Source organism: Anomalospiza imberbis, chromosome 5 (genome assembly GCF_031753505.1).
Source record: "Anomalospiza imberbis isolate Cuckoo-Finch-1a 21T00152 chromosome 5, ASM3175350v1, whole genome shotgun sequence".
Lineage (NCBI taxonomy): Eukaryota > Metazoa > Chordata > Aves > Passeriformes > Viduidae > Anomalospiza > Anomalospiza imberbis.
Window position 1 is genome coordinate 28,773,210 of NC_089685.1, and position 15,200 is coordinate 28,788,409.

Below are 15,200 nucleotides of genomic sequence, written 5' to 3' on the forward strand. Positions count from 1 at the left end.
AGATCAAAGTTCCTTTTGTTAACATTTCTGGCAGATTCAATATTTGGCAGCCATTGTGTCAGTGTTAAAACTAATCTGTAAGAACAAGGAGGGATCACATTCATTTGGAAAGACCTCCCAACCTGAGAGCTGTTCAGGCTCCACCTTGCACTAACAGGACGCTGCTCTGGTGGGCCTGGCATAGTTCCAGTTTGCTACATGAACCTCAGTCAGTTCAAACTGGGGCTGTCTATAAAGTTAATACAGTTATTTACACTGAATGAGCAAGTATAAGCAGTGCCAAAAAGTAAAGTGCTATCTTCTAAACATACCCTCAGAGAGTGGTGGAGAGACATGGTGGGAAGGAAAGCAGTGGGATAGCTCAGGAGACCTTCACCCTGTCCACTCCAGAGGGGAGGCCAAAGCAGATTTCCCTGCATATGGTGTCTCTCTCTCATCTTCTGCAGAAAGCTTGGATGAGATCAGAGTTTATCTTTCCCAAATATAAGAGGCATGTCAGCAGAAGTGTGTCTGCTCCCAGGTCTGTAAAATCAGTATGAAGATGCCTGAGAGCTTTGCTGTGTCCTTGGCTGCTTTCTGGTGCTGTGACTGTGCCCCCTCCCCAGCAGTAGCATGATGGGAGGTTTGGTTTTATAGAGCTGAGTGATGGATTTATAAATGTATAAATGCATTTCCTGTCCAGCTATCTGCACAATTCTTGTACTGTACCTGCCTTGGCCCTCTTCTCAGGTCTTTCCATCAGACCCCTCAGGCTCCCAGTGCCTCAAGGTCTGCAGGTGTTGCCCTCTTATTGTGTGAATCGCCTCTAGACATGCACTTTCACTTCATGGGTCACAGGGCTCAGACCTTTTCTTGGGGGGCCAAATCACCCTGTCTTGAGATCTTACATTCAAGATATGATAATCTATGGTGGGCCAAGAGCTCTGAGATGGCCCCACCAAGTGTCCAATAACACCTTGTGATGGTCTCGCACCTTGGCCCCAGCTTTCTCTTAATGTTGTCCTGCAGTGCCTCACTGGCTCTGGCTTTTCCATCATCCATGCCTACTTGGCTTCCTGCTGCTTAGGTAGAGAAGCACCTTTGCTGAGCTGGAATAAAATCATCTCATCCAGCATGAGAAAGCCAGAGCCTCCCTTAACAGGGCAACCAGCTACTGCTCTTGTACAACACTCATCCCAGGCTCAGCTTGGGCTTTCCACAGAACAGATATCCCTCATTTATATTTGCTCCTATGTTATCCTCATCTTTCATAAACACCCCAGGTGGTACAGACGTACTTCTTACCACCATGAGCATACAACCTTCTCCTCCCACATTATGTGTCCTTCTCTTTTGGATGTCAATTAAAACCAAAGGTTTTTTTCCCTCCTGAATCAGAGAGATCCCTACACTGTGAATAGGAAGGTGGAGTCATGCTAGAAGAGAGGGCTTAAAATTCAGGAAGAGAAGCTCCTGTCCCTCCACAAATGAAGGGAACAGAGACTGCTTTCATTTCCCTGTGCTTGGAGTTACAACACCTGTGGGTGAATCCAGACTGTCCGTGACATGACTGCTTGCCAGAGCCAAGAGGATGGTGAATATGATCCAGTATAAACAGGGAAGCAGGAAAGGAGGCTGACAGCTTTCAAAGAGGTGCTGCAAACTGCCAGTGTGCAGAAGTAGGAGGAGGAGGGGTGAGGCAGCCAATGTGGCATACAGCCGACCACTGCCGGGCTCCTGAAGCCAGCCTGCTCTGTGGTCATGCCAGGAGGGACGAGAGCTGAACACTGTGAGAATTGGCACCAGCTGCTGTGAGCAGCCAGTGGCTATTTGCAGCCTCTTTGGACTATGCTCTACATAGATATATCCATTTTCCATGTGCCAGCCAGGTGCCCTCCAGCCAGCCTCCAAGTGATCTGAGGGCAGGAAACAAGGAGCACTTTAAAGCCAAGCACAGACCTGCTCAGCCTAGAGACCGCACACCAATCCTGGCTACCTCATCCCTGGAATTGAAACCTCTGTAAATAGCTGTGCATGCTTGTTCCCAAATTGAATTTTCAGCCTTTTTTTTTTTTTTCCTTCTCTTTGCAGGTTTCCTTCACTCACCAGTTTAGGCTTCCACCAATATTTCTGAGAAAAACACTACAGTAGCTCCTTTAAGCTTAGGATGCCTGGAGCTGCTGAGGAAAGCAGTCCTCAAGCTACAGTGGGGGAATAGGGGGAAAAAAGGAAATACTGGTCTTTGAGAAGGGCTGCTGAAGACTGCAGACCTTGGCTGACAACAGAGACAGTTGCAGAAAGTGAGACTAGAACCAAGAGATGATACATTTGACATTTTGCATCAAATTGTTTGAAAGTATCAATTTCACTACAAAGGAAGTGTCAGACAGAGATTTTGAGACATAGAATCATAGATTTTGATCATAGAATATGATCAATGAAGTCCAGCTCCTGGTCCTGCACAGCACAACCCCAAGAGCCCAACAGAAATTTTGAAATGCTTCTTGGAACTCTTGTCAGGCTTGGTGCTGCAGCCACTTCCCTGGGGTCCTCTTCCAGTGCCCAACCATACTTGGGCTGAAAGTATTTTCCAAATACCCAGCCTAAACCTCTCTTGACACAACTTCAGACCATTTCCTTGCTTTCTGTCACTGGTTGCCACAGGGAGCAGTGTCTGCCCCTCTACTTCCCCTTGAGAAGAAGCTGTAGAGTGCAATGAGGTCTCCCCTTGGCCTCCTCTTCTCCAGGCTAAACAGACCAAGTGACCTCAACTGCTCCTGAGTTGATGATTTCCTTGAAGGGAATGATTTCCCTTCAAGGCCCTTCACCATCTTTGTAGCCCTTTTTTGGGCTCTAACAGCTTAATACCCTTCTTATATTGTAAGGAAGAGTATACCCAAAACTGTACCCAGCACTTCAGGCGAGGCTGCCCCAGTTCAGAGCAGAGTGTGACAATTCCCTTCCTTGCCTGGCTGGTGATGCTGTGCCTGATGGCCCCCAGGACAGGGTTGGCCCTCCTGGCTGCCAGGGCACTGCTGACTCAAATTCAACTTGCCCTCAACTAGAACCCCAGGTCCCTCTTGGCAGCTCTGCTTTCCAGCATCTCATTCCCCAGTCTGAACATCCAGGGTTGCCTCATCCCAGGTGCAGAATCCAGTGCTTTCCCTTATTGAACTTCATGTCCTTGGTAGGAAGGATGCCCTTGAAGGATTCCACAGCTCTTTGCAGTTTAGTATAACTGGCAAACTTATTTGGTCCTGTGTCTGAAGTTGTTTATGAAGATGCTGAAGAAAACTGGTCCTAAAATGTAGCCCTGCAGAACCCTCCTAGTAACTACCAGCTGTGTGCCAGCCAGTTTGTCTAGAAGAATACTGTGAGAGACAGTATCAAAAACTTGACTGAAATCCAAAAAGATTACATCCCTTGGTCAACTAGGTGGGTAACCTTGCTGTAAAATGAAACTAAGTTTGTCACACAGGATTTTCCCCTCATGGACTGTGCTGGCCATGACCAGTGTAGAAAACTTTGCCAGTTGTCCATCCAAGTGTGCTCCTTCCAAGTGTCACAGGGAATTGAAAGAGCCACACAGAGAATGGTGGCTGTAGCAACTTTAGCAAGGCTCCATTTCCTGTTCTTCCTCCATCTGCTCCCCCTTGATGTTGGAAATGCTGTGGAGGACATGTACCAAATGAAAAGGTCCTGGTGTGGCAGTTGAACTGTAGCATGTCAGTCCAGGATCTCCCTGAGAATGGATGAGTGCCTGCTCATCTGGTCACCAGTAAAAGCTCAGGTAATGATGGAGGAGATCCTGTCCATGGATGAGATATCTATTGAGGGTTCCTTACCTGCAGAAGGTCAGGGGTACAAATAGCCCTAAACAGTAAAAGAAGAACAATGAATTTGTGATGTCTACACAATTTGCCTGCTGGACTACCGCCATGGCTTTTATCAGGCAAGAATTCTGGAAAGTTGAGGCAGATCAGCCAGAAATGTCAGCAGTAAAGCATTCATGATGAACCACAGAGGCCTTCAGCACAACAGAAATAGGAAAAATTGCCCTTGTTGACAAAGACTAGGCTAAACTGAGACACTGGTCCATAGATGACTGCAAAAGAAATTGAATGGAAAAGTACTCTGACCCCTTCTCTGTGTGTCACAAATGAAAATAAAATAGGGCAAGGACCTTGCAAGTGTCAAATCTCAACTCTTTCTCCATGTAATGACACTCTCATGTCAGCCTTGGCAACCAAAAAATATACAGTGGGAATATTGCCTTTCATTTCCTGCTGTTAGACTTCATGGCTGTCATTGCCAAATCTGGACCATGGTCCTCTGCACCTGTTTCATTCCTTTTATAGTTGCAGCACTGGAAAGAAGCCAGTTCCTTTGGGGGGGATAACTCACAGTTATCACCAGAAAAAAAAAAAAAAGAAGAAAAAAAATGGTGAAAATGAGTCCTTGTTGCTGAGCATCATCATACAAACCTTCTGAAATTAATCCTGTGTACATGTAGTCTCAAATGGTCAGCCGAGGAATTCCCAGTGGGCTTAGTTAAGTTACATATGAGAGAATGAAAAATTTACTTTTAAAATGTCAGAGTCCCTGGTGAATAACAGATGTGATCTACTACACTGCTTAGCTACCACAGGAGTTTGGGACAGTTGGAGCTTAAATTCAGTGACTATTCAGAGGAATGAATATGTGAAATGTCATGGAGATGATTCAGTGTTTTCAACAATGCGCTGAACTTAGTGATGGCATTCCCTTTTTCTATTCCACAGAGAAGATAGCACATGATATGCACAGATGACTAAGGGGAAAATCATTAAATTGGTCCTTTTAACACATGGAAGAACTTGTCTCTTGGTTAGTGTGGGACTGCTACAAATGTTTACAAAATTGAACACCTGCTTAGGCCACGGCCAGTTAGAGTCTTTACCATAGAGGACAAAGGTACTGGGTCTTCAAATATAAGAATTATGACCTTTGGGATTGCTTCCTGGTGTGTGAACACCCAATTGAGAAGAGTCCTCATAAACCAGTGTCCTGTTGGGATTACATAGAATCTGAATTAGGCTACCAGTATGGTTTACTGCCCATCTGGTGAGTTGTAGCTACAGAGACGTCTCTGGGCCTTGCTGAGAGCTGGGAGCCGAGTTTATAATCAGGGTTTGTCAAAGAGCTTGACACCAGTACATTCAGACAGGTACATTTAGCCCTCAAGGAGGGAAGTTGCCCATAATAAAACATCAGAATATAATTTCACTGCAAGATAATGCTGGATAAAATCAGACATAAGCCAAGCTCTGACTACATCCCAAATCACATGTTATACATCTGAGCCAAAACATTCTTGAGCTGAAAAACAAAAGTCTTGAAAGACTTTAAGCAGCATGCAAGATTTTTTTGTGAGTGCTTCAACCTTTTGATGTGCATAGAAGAGCTAAAATATTACATGGAAATTTGATAACCCTGACAGTGCTTTTCTGACTTGACTGGAAGGGGTGAAGTGCTTGAATTTTGAAGGACCCATTTCTCTAGGATTTTGCAGCTGATTTCAACTAGCCCCATAGACTCTCACAAATGTGATGAAGTTCAGGAAACCCTTCATGCTTCCTCTCCTTTGGCAAATTGACTGCTGGAACCTCTGCTCATGTTCACATGGTTTCCTACCAAAAACCAATCTTTTGGCATATTTACTCTTCATCTGGCTCTGCTCTAGAACCCCAGTGTACACTCATTTTAGCTGAAGTATGCTGAGTTTCTCTCATCTTTTTCAGTCAGAGAAATAGTTTCTGGTTGTTTCAGCAAAATGTCCTGTTGCTGAAAATTGCCATTGGAAGTTTCTTCTCAATACCTCAACTGAACAAATGGCGTACAGGGTAGATGATCTGTCTTATTCAATGCCTAGATGTGTTTCACTGCTCTTACAAAAAATGTCTTCTTGAATAAGAGAGTAAATGGTTTTTGTCTGCTTAAAACCAGTTTTCTCATTTTCATTGTTTATTGAAGACTGGAATGGTGAGTCATAGGCATCTGCTGCTGATGGGCAACAGGTGATTTCCCAGAGTAAGCTGGAGCAATAGAAGCTGACAGCTTGCTGGGTGATACAGATGGTCCTGCTGCCAAGTATGAGGTGAAAATTACTGGCTGAATGATAAGCATCTTGAAAGAAGTATAGAGAAAATAGTTTTGGTTGAGGAAGTTTGAAATATTATACAGGTAAAAGGCTTTAAAATCCTCTTTGTAACTCACATTTACAAGCATCTCATGTAGTCAACAGTTGTGTGACAGGAGAATTGAGCTAAGTAGACAGAAACAGCATTCAGGAGAGAATTATAAATAACAAAATAGTCCGACTTGTGAATTCAAGCAAATACTATTTTATTTATGCACATGAGAACCTGGAATTTTCCTGGAGAGGAAAGAATAAATCTGACAAATCCCATTAGGAGCAGGAAGCATAACTTGAAATGAAAATAAATTTTGGAAGTGATTTAGCTGCTGATAATCAATACCAATTACAGTGCAAAGGGAAGATAAAGAATTCACATAACTTGCATTCACCTTATTTGCACTCCGGCCTTAAAAGAGAATTGCAGCACTTCAACTGTCCTAGCAGGCCTTCATACAAGGGTTATGGTGCCCAGTTTATTTACACAGAATAGCTTTAAAGGCATTGTTAACTTTTGTCAAGGGGAGCTTTTGATGCTCAGTATCTCTGCATATCAATAAAACTTAAGTTGGTAGGTGCTTATGATTTTCAAGCCTGCAGTAAGGCTCCCAGCTCAGGCAAATCAATGCAGACAACCTCTGTGATTTTAAATGTGACTCGCATGATTGTTTGTGTTGCTGTTTCAAGAAACAGCTTATGGTAATTTTTTTCAAACAGCAGAGTGCCTCAGATTTGGTTTTATCTTTTGTTGGAGAAAATTCTTGGTGTGGTTGGAAAGAAAAATCTCAAAAATATGACCCCTCATGTTTCAGAAACCAGACTAGACATAAGAAGACTTCAAATGATTGTTTTTATAATCTTATTATTTCAAGGTCAGTATCATGATATGGTAATCATGAAACAATTTAGGAAGTCTAGAATTGGCACTAAGGAAAAAATTTTCCACATTTACGTAAAAAAATTGTTATCCAAACCAGGATAATAAATTATACTACTAAAATATACGTACTTTCATCTTTCAAGAATATGTAACTTAAATTTGACTCTATTTACAATAAAGAAATAAACACTGAAACCACAGAAAATCCCATTCCTGGCTTGGATTTTTTTGTTTTATTTTGTTGGCTGATTTCAGTTTTTGTTTGTTTGGGTTTTTTGTTTTGGTTTTGTTTGCTTGTTTGTTGGCTTTTGTTTTTGTTTTTGTTTTTTTTCGGGGGGGGGGTGTTTTTTTGTAAAGAGAGGAAATAGAGTAACCAAGAAGATAATACATTAAGTGAACATTTGTTAATGATGTCTTTTATTGTCAGACTTCCTTACTTGTTAAAAGTTTCAAATTCACTGTGGTAAAGTGTCCAGATCAATCAACAAGGTAGATGTGATTTCAAATGAAATTAAAAAATTAGATTAAAAAATAATGTAAATTGATTTTAGTACCTGTGCCTGTAAAGGCAACATGTAGAGGAAGGAGAATTTTCTTACTTTGCATGTGAATTAACTGAATCCCAGGGAAGGAAATGGAAGGATAGAAATCTGCATCTGGAAGAGGTAGGAAAACAAGTTTGGCTTTGAAATATGTGTGAATTCTAGAAATGTATCCTTGCAAATGAGGATAGCATAAGTAGTGGGAAGCAGAAAAATGAGGAGTCCTGTAACTTTAAATATGTTACTCCAAGCTGGGCTCAAATGTCTGGGAATTATCTTTCTAAAAAGAACATTTTTGATAAATAAAGTGAAAATTTATTATAAAATCTCTTTAAAAAGGAACATGTTCTTCCATTTGATGTTGAAGGAGTTGGAATTCTGGAAGAACTCTTGGGTCTTTGCTTAGATGTGGAATTAGCACATTAGATGTCACAAATGACATCAGAAATGCTGGTAAATGGAACATTCCCAGCAGTGCTCTCACACACGTGAACCAGCTGACCAAGAGCAGCCGTGTCTGAGTCTCCCCAGCCACCAAAATGGGGGGACCATGCACAAGCTTCCTCCCTGGAACCAGCTTTAGAACATTTTGTTGCCAGGACTGTGTCTTGGAAATGCATGACATAATGAGACAGCCAAAAGTGTGATGGGGAGGGGTATCAGCAGTGTGCTAGTTGAGCTCTAGCTCGCAGGCACAGTTCAGTTTCCTTGTACAGACACATGGAGGTTGCCCAAAACCTCATTCAGAAGCCCAGTCTAAGCATCAATGGCTTTAGGCAACTGAAAGAATGGCAACGGCTGGGGCAGTATGTCTTTAGGTTCCACATTCAGTTAAATTGGGCATGCACTGCATGCACTGCCCCATTCCAGTGCTTCCTACACCTCAGGAGCCACAGAGCCCCTGAGAACAGGCTGCCTAAATCTCTCATCACTCTCTTAGCGGGAGATATCCCACTGGGCACCTAACTCCAAGCACAGCAGGCTGCCTGGCGGCAATCCGCGGTCACCGCGGTGCCCTCCAGCCCCCGTGAGGCATGGCAGTCTCATTAGGCAGGAGCAATGTGCACTGGGTGGAAGTCCCCCTTTAATATTCCTGTAACTTTCTGTATTTCCTTCTGGAAAAGAGGGGTTGCCCACTTTCTCTCTCAGACTTTTCACATGCTGACTGTTGAAGCAAAAAAAGAGGGCTGCATGAGGCTATTCTATAGTTAAGTAATTGCCTAGATATGTATCCAATTTATTTCCAACATACAAAAATGCAGACTGAAGGATGCTATGCTCAGCAGAAGGTTATTTTTCTTGAATGACTACTGGCTACTTTGGAGGCAAGGGGTCAGACACTTGATTAGATGACTTACAACTTAAAGTCCTGTAGTATAAACTATGTCATGCCCCAGGCTTCTCAAAACAAGGCACTCTATTTTAACTCATAATGGGTAGCTGGATTCAGTAAATGGCCTAATCACAGCAACATAAATATTTATGGGAAAATTTTTCTAATTAAGGTATGAGCTTGTTTAGATGTTATCAGTTAGAAAGGGCTTTCCCAACAAGAACATAGCTGTTAGGAGACATTAGGAAATGGTTAAACTCCAAGGGATTAAAAGGTCATTGAAGTGGCAACATGCAGAGTCTATTATGGTTGAAATTTAGCTTGCATTCATGTCTTACATGTCTCCTACATATGGAATTAAAAGACCATCCTCAATGCAGAAAAAAAACTCCTGTAATTTTGTTTATTCTTTGAAAAATGAAGTTACATTACTAATGTATGATTTATGATCATTTTAGTAATTAAATGCTCTCAAAATAAATTACTTATTTTAATTCTTGCTTTATGCTTAGCTGTATTGAAACCTGTATTTACCTCAGTAGTGATGTTTGCAAAATAAAGATCCAATAATGTCATAATTTGTTCCCAGTACTTCAGTCACAGTGACTTTAAATTTAAGAAAGTTACATTTAACATAGTTTTCATTTAATGCTGTTGTTCTTTGCTGATGTTGTGAGTGCTAATGGTGGCATGGATAACAAATTCAGGAAAAATTATATTTTGGTAGCCATGTTTTTCAGGTCTCATATTACAAGCACCAAATAACAATATATTGATCACATTCAGAGCCTTGTTATGCCAGTATAATTTTTAAATAATTTCTATGCCTTTAGGAAAATTGCTTTAGGTTTACTCTAGTATAATTGTTAGAGGAATTCATCCCTTAAAGTAAAATTTGTAAGCTGTCTTAGAGGGAAATAGCTGTATAAAACTGGTTATGTGAAGTACAGGCAGAACTATTCCCTGTGGGAAACAGTATGTAATTTCTGTGGGACATCATTATTCTGCTACAAAGTGTGTGTGTGTCTGCCATATGGTATTTTACTCTTAAGGTATAACTCAAAAGGAAAGCTCAGAAAAAAAGAATTTTCTACAAACCTTCTGCCTTTGAGAAAAATTTACATATTTAAAAACATTTCAATAAGAAAGTACGAGGTATAGAAATTTAAATGGCATCAATGGAGCTATTGATTGTATCTGGCTACATTTTTGAAGTCAACATCTGTAAAAAGTTTCAAGACCAGGCACAAGGAGATAAACATTGCTGCTTTCCTGACATAATGAAATCTCTACTGTTTGTTAGTTGATATCAACTGCAACCAAACTAGACATAAAACTATAATTTCATGTGAAGACAGTTTGGTTCATTTAGAATGCCTTCCTAGCCCAAACCAGGATATGACAGCTGTGACCTTGCTGAACACATCTACACAGTAAAGACCACAGGAGCTACTGCTGGAAACCATAAAATAACATGTTCACAAAGTGATGGTATGCAAATGTTGAATAAATCAGGTCTGGGTTTTTTCCTTCTCTTTTAACTAACATTTTATAGATGAACATTCCCCTGCTTTTATACAAAAGTGCCATAACTTAGAGAACTGGAGCTGCCAGTTCAAATGGCACAGGCCATTGCAAATTCTCCAGAATTGGAAAATTCCTCAAGAAAGAGGAATATTTGGAGGAAAGCAACACGGTGTGCAATGGTGTTGTGTTTCTGTTTGATTTAGACGAGTCTGTATGTGGCAGAAAACTGAAATATAAGGAAATGAAAAGTAGCTGGTTTGAGGGCCTGGTAGTTTGGGGAGCTTGTTGGATGCTGTTCAAGCCCCAGTGGCCTCCGGCACAGGAACCTGCGTGCTGCTCGTGCTCACGCTGCGGCTCCATAGCCATTAGTTGGAGGGCTATGTGCTGACTGATCTCCCAGAAGTACAAATTTGAATTGGCTCAAGAACTGGCACATGATCACATTTCTGTCAAATTAGCCAGAACACACCATACAGAGCTGTCATGGAGTTTATGTTGGCTTTACACTAGCTGGGGGAAGATGAATGACTTTCAGTACAGCCTAAGTTAGTGGTGTAGAACAACAGTACCTGGTGTAAACTGAGGTCTGCTTGATGCAGATAATCCATTAGCATTTCTGGATGGATTTGAGTGGGTGGTATTATATGTGAATAATGAGTTTTGTCTTACAGTTACAGCGTTTCCTGTGCAGTAGTAGGAGATTCAAAGGGTAGAAGTATTTGTCTGCTGAACTGCAGTTTCAGTTTTTACCTGCTCTTCTACAGAGAAGAAATAATTTAGCGATGATTTTCTTTCCTATTTCTGAAGGATAGTGTTTCTGTGGGTGGAGTGGTACCCAATGATATGGACTGAAAAATAGTATTGAGATGCCAAAAGTGAATTGAGCCTGGGGCTCCTGTTTTCCTGACACTTTCAGTGACCCTCAATAATAAATGACTGTATTGCTGGGCAGCTATTGCTCACTCTGCTAGACGCCTATAGAAAGCCTATTTGAATTTTCAAAAAATGTAGCCAAGAAGGAATCAGTGTATAAATTACTGATGCCTTATTGTCCAAGTGCAGCACGAGAAAAGACAAGAAGAGAAATCGTACTTGAGGGACACTATCACAGCACAGAAATAAAATGTGAGATGATGTGTGCACTTCATCACATGGCTGCAAGGTCCATTTGGACACAGTCATGTAACTTCAGCTCTCACCCCCTGAGTGGATGTGCAGTCAAGGAGTGTTCACATCATCTTTCCTCATGTCCAGTTTCCATCCTGGCTAAGAGCGTCTCAGTAGAACTCATACAAGAATCACTGTGTTTCACGCATTTCTAAATAAAACCAAGCTCTGACTAGAGGCCATCTTGTTTTGCAAGCCCACTTCATTTTCTAGACATACGGTTCCCCTAAAAGTTTTAGCATTATGCAGCATTCCTGTAAGGGTGATTGGACACATGGATGGTGGGAGGAGGAGGAGGAGGAGGCTGGGCAGGGAGCCAGTCCAAGAGCAGTGAGATATCTTCTACTGCACTGTGCCTACCATACAAAGAGAGATGATCCAACAATAAACAATTTTCCACAGGAAGATTATCATTGGTAGCAGGTACCCTCAAAGCCTCAGATGGCTCCCATTCTCTGGGTACAATGGAAGCTATCAGTCATTTTTAGATTGCTCTTAAAATTTACTATAGTAATTTTAATGGGAATTAGCAACCATATTCCATTGCAATAATTTATTGCATGTCTAAAAGCACCCAGAGTAGTGGCCTTCCTTCATCACTGTGTTGTACTGTCACTTCAGGAAGGGAAGGTTGTTCTGTCTACAGCCTTGGCACTAGACAGCTTCCTGGAAGTCTTGCTTGTATAGGTGGGTGAAAGGTGGATGAAACCTGATGTCATGTTTATACTGACATCTTGAGATAAACTGATTCCTGCCTAAGTCTCTTCAGAAGAATATAAAATGCAAGACCTAGCTATTCAGAAGAAATGCATGATTTTGAGTGTTTCGAGTTTTGTCCAACTTTTACTCATTTTGAGACAGTTACAAAGAGCCTGGCTTTCCAATCTGTATTGCTTCCAAGCAACTAGAGGAACCCTACAGACAGAGTTGCTCGGACTTCTTAGCCACATTAAAATATCTTGTACCAAATAAACAGTGGTTTTGTCTGAAATTTAACTTCAAAAGCACAAAATATTATTACAAAGGGACAGCAGTGGAAACAGCTAGATGGATGCTGATCTCAAATCCTTCCAGGAGTAAAGTGTCTGTACAGTGTTGCTTTCCTATCTGTTTAAATTTCAGAAATGGATAACTAGTTTTTCAGTGATGATGCAAACAGAGGATTAGATTGGGCCCTAAGTAAGAAAGCTGGAAAGCAGATTTCTTGGCTAAAATGCATGTAAGATGAAACCTGGAGGAACAAAACAGTAATTGTGTGCAAGACAATTTTCCCATGTTATATAGCAGAATATGAGTGAAAACATGAAAAGCAGACTGATTAAAGAACGAAAGCGATGTCAAAGTATTTGATTAAATGCAGCACTTCTTCTATTAGGAGGGCAGTGGCCTTTCCAAAAGTTGACTTTTGTACACGAGTAGAGCCCCTTGAAAATAGAGTATTTGGGTGGGACAAAATGGTTCACCTTCACAGACACTCTACCAGGAACTAAGCGTTCTCCTGCACAGTCAAGTGTGTATACAGAAGGAAAGGTGGCAGCTCCACAGAATGGTCCCATCACAGTGTAACTGGAGCATGGACTCCTCCAATACTGGTGTATTAGGCTGCCTAATGCAGAAACACTAGAAACCTGTAATTTTGGTAGAAGAGGTTTATGTGAATAATGCAGCTGATCTACAGTTATCAAATTAGCCAGTTAGGGCAGTAGCTGTTTAAAGGAAGAGCTGCAGCCCTTTTGCAGAGCTTGCCTGTGCTCCTGCATGTTCTAAGCATTACCAAAGAGGTGAAATTTCCATATTTAAAAGCGGTGAATTTTGTCAAATTACTTCTCAAAATGTGACATTTTTTCTCTCTTGTTTAAACTGCAGCTAGTTAATTTTAAACTGTAGCAATATGCTTTTTCCTAGGAGCCTTCTCAGAAACTTTATGGGTGCTTAAGCCAAGCCTAAAAAGAGAGGCTACCAGAACCTACTTCTCTTAATTGCAACAGCATGAACTGCTTGCTGTAATTCATTACATTATATTTGGGGGTAAAAGAATTCACAGTCTAACCTTTCCCCTCAGAATGCAATGTGTATTGTACTGATAAAAGCAGTGGAGAGATTTGCATGGCACTACAATTTCCCAGTGCCTTGCTAAAGTCCTGAAGATAAGTAGGCACCTGGGGGGTCCCCCTCCTTATCCTAAGGTAAAAGCCCTTCACCAGTTTGTACCCACAGAGACAGCATCTTCACTCAGCAGTTTTTCCATCGCTTTGTAAAAGTGCTGGGAGTTATCAGTGAGTATGAAGAAACAGACTGCTCTAGAAATTATTTACTTTTATACAGTGACTGCACCAGGTTGTCATTTACACCTTTCTAACCTGTGGAGAATAAAGCAAAGGCAGAGATGGTCTAATTCAATGTTTTTAAAGTGTTTTGAGTTACTAGTTTTGAAGGAGTTGCTATGCAAATGGAAAAAAAAACCAGTATAGTTTGTGTGATATTGCAGACACATGCAAAACAGGATTTTGTTTTGATGGTAACAGCAACGATGACACAATCCTCTGCCTTGTGTGCTAATTGATCCATCAACAGACTGCACCACACCTCTGCTTTTCCTCCATATGGTGTATTAGTAATTAGGCCATTTGAGTTTATTTTCTGGAGGTGGCTGAGTACTTCTAAGTCAATTAAACAATTTTCAATATTCGAAGACTTCTTATGGATTCGCTTTTTATTTTCACTCTTTAAAGAAGAATATTGACTATATGGAAAATAATTTTCAGGATGATACTGCAATTGTTTATGCTTGAATTAACCTGTCAGTTGGTAAGAAGCAAAACAGCACAAGAGGATCAAAGAAAGGGTCTAAGTCTTATGCAGATACTTTTGTTAGGGAAACTCTCAATCTTCTTAACATGTCAGTCAATTCCAAAACTGAAATTAAAAACCTTAGCTTCTTTTTCCTTTCTGTTTCTTTTCCTGTATCTTGAAACTGACTATTCAAGGACAGAAGTATTTCTGAGCTCTAGGAAGAAGAGGAAAAAAAAAAGAAGGATGAGATAAAAGTACTAAACGGCTCTACAATTAATATGTAAATCAGGCTGATAATGCTTGGCTAAGACAACAGCTGCTGTGCATGGACCAAGCACTGCCATAAGCAGCATGCTGCTGCTGTGCCACTGCCATGCTGGCCTTCAGAATCAAAGCTGCAAGGCTAAATCCTCAGCAGGGCTGAGGACACATGGCTGTGCTTGCATCTCTTCTGTATGTGATGGCTTTGCCTTTGGATAAATGTTTCTTTGAGGTCCTGGCTGTGGTCCTGGAGTGAGCCCTGCTGCAGAAGGTGCTGCTTGACACTGATAAGCCTCCAGGAGCCCAACTGCTGGTGACTTGCAGCCACATCCAGCCTCACTGCAGGTGCAGACTAATTAGACCTATTAAAACAACTTCATTTGCCCCTCCAGCAGTTAATATCTCAATCCAAACCTTCATTACTAGGGGTTAATAATTCAGGCAAAGAAACACACTTGGGACTTCAATTTGATATAACATGAGGTCTGTTTTCCCTTCCCAGCTGAAATAAATATTGCAAATGTAAAATCCTGGGGAAAAAAA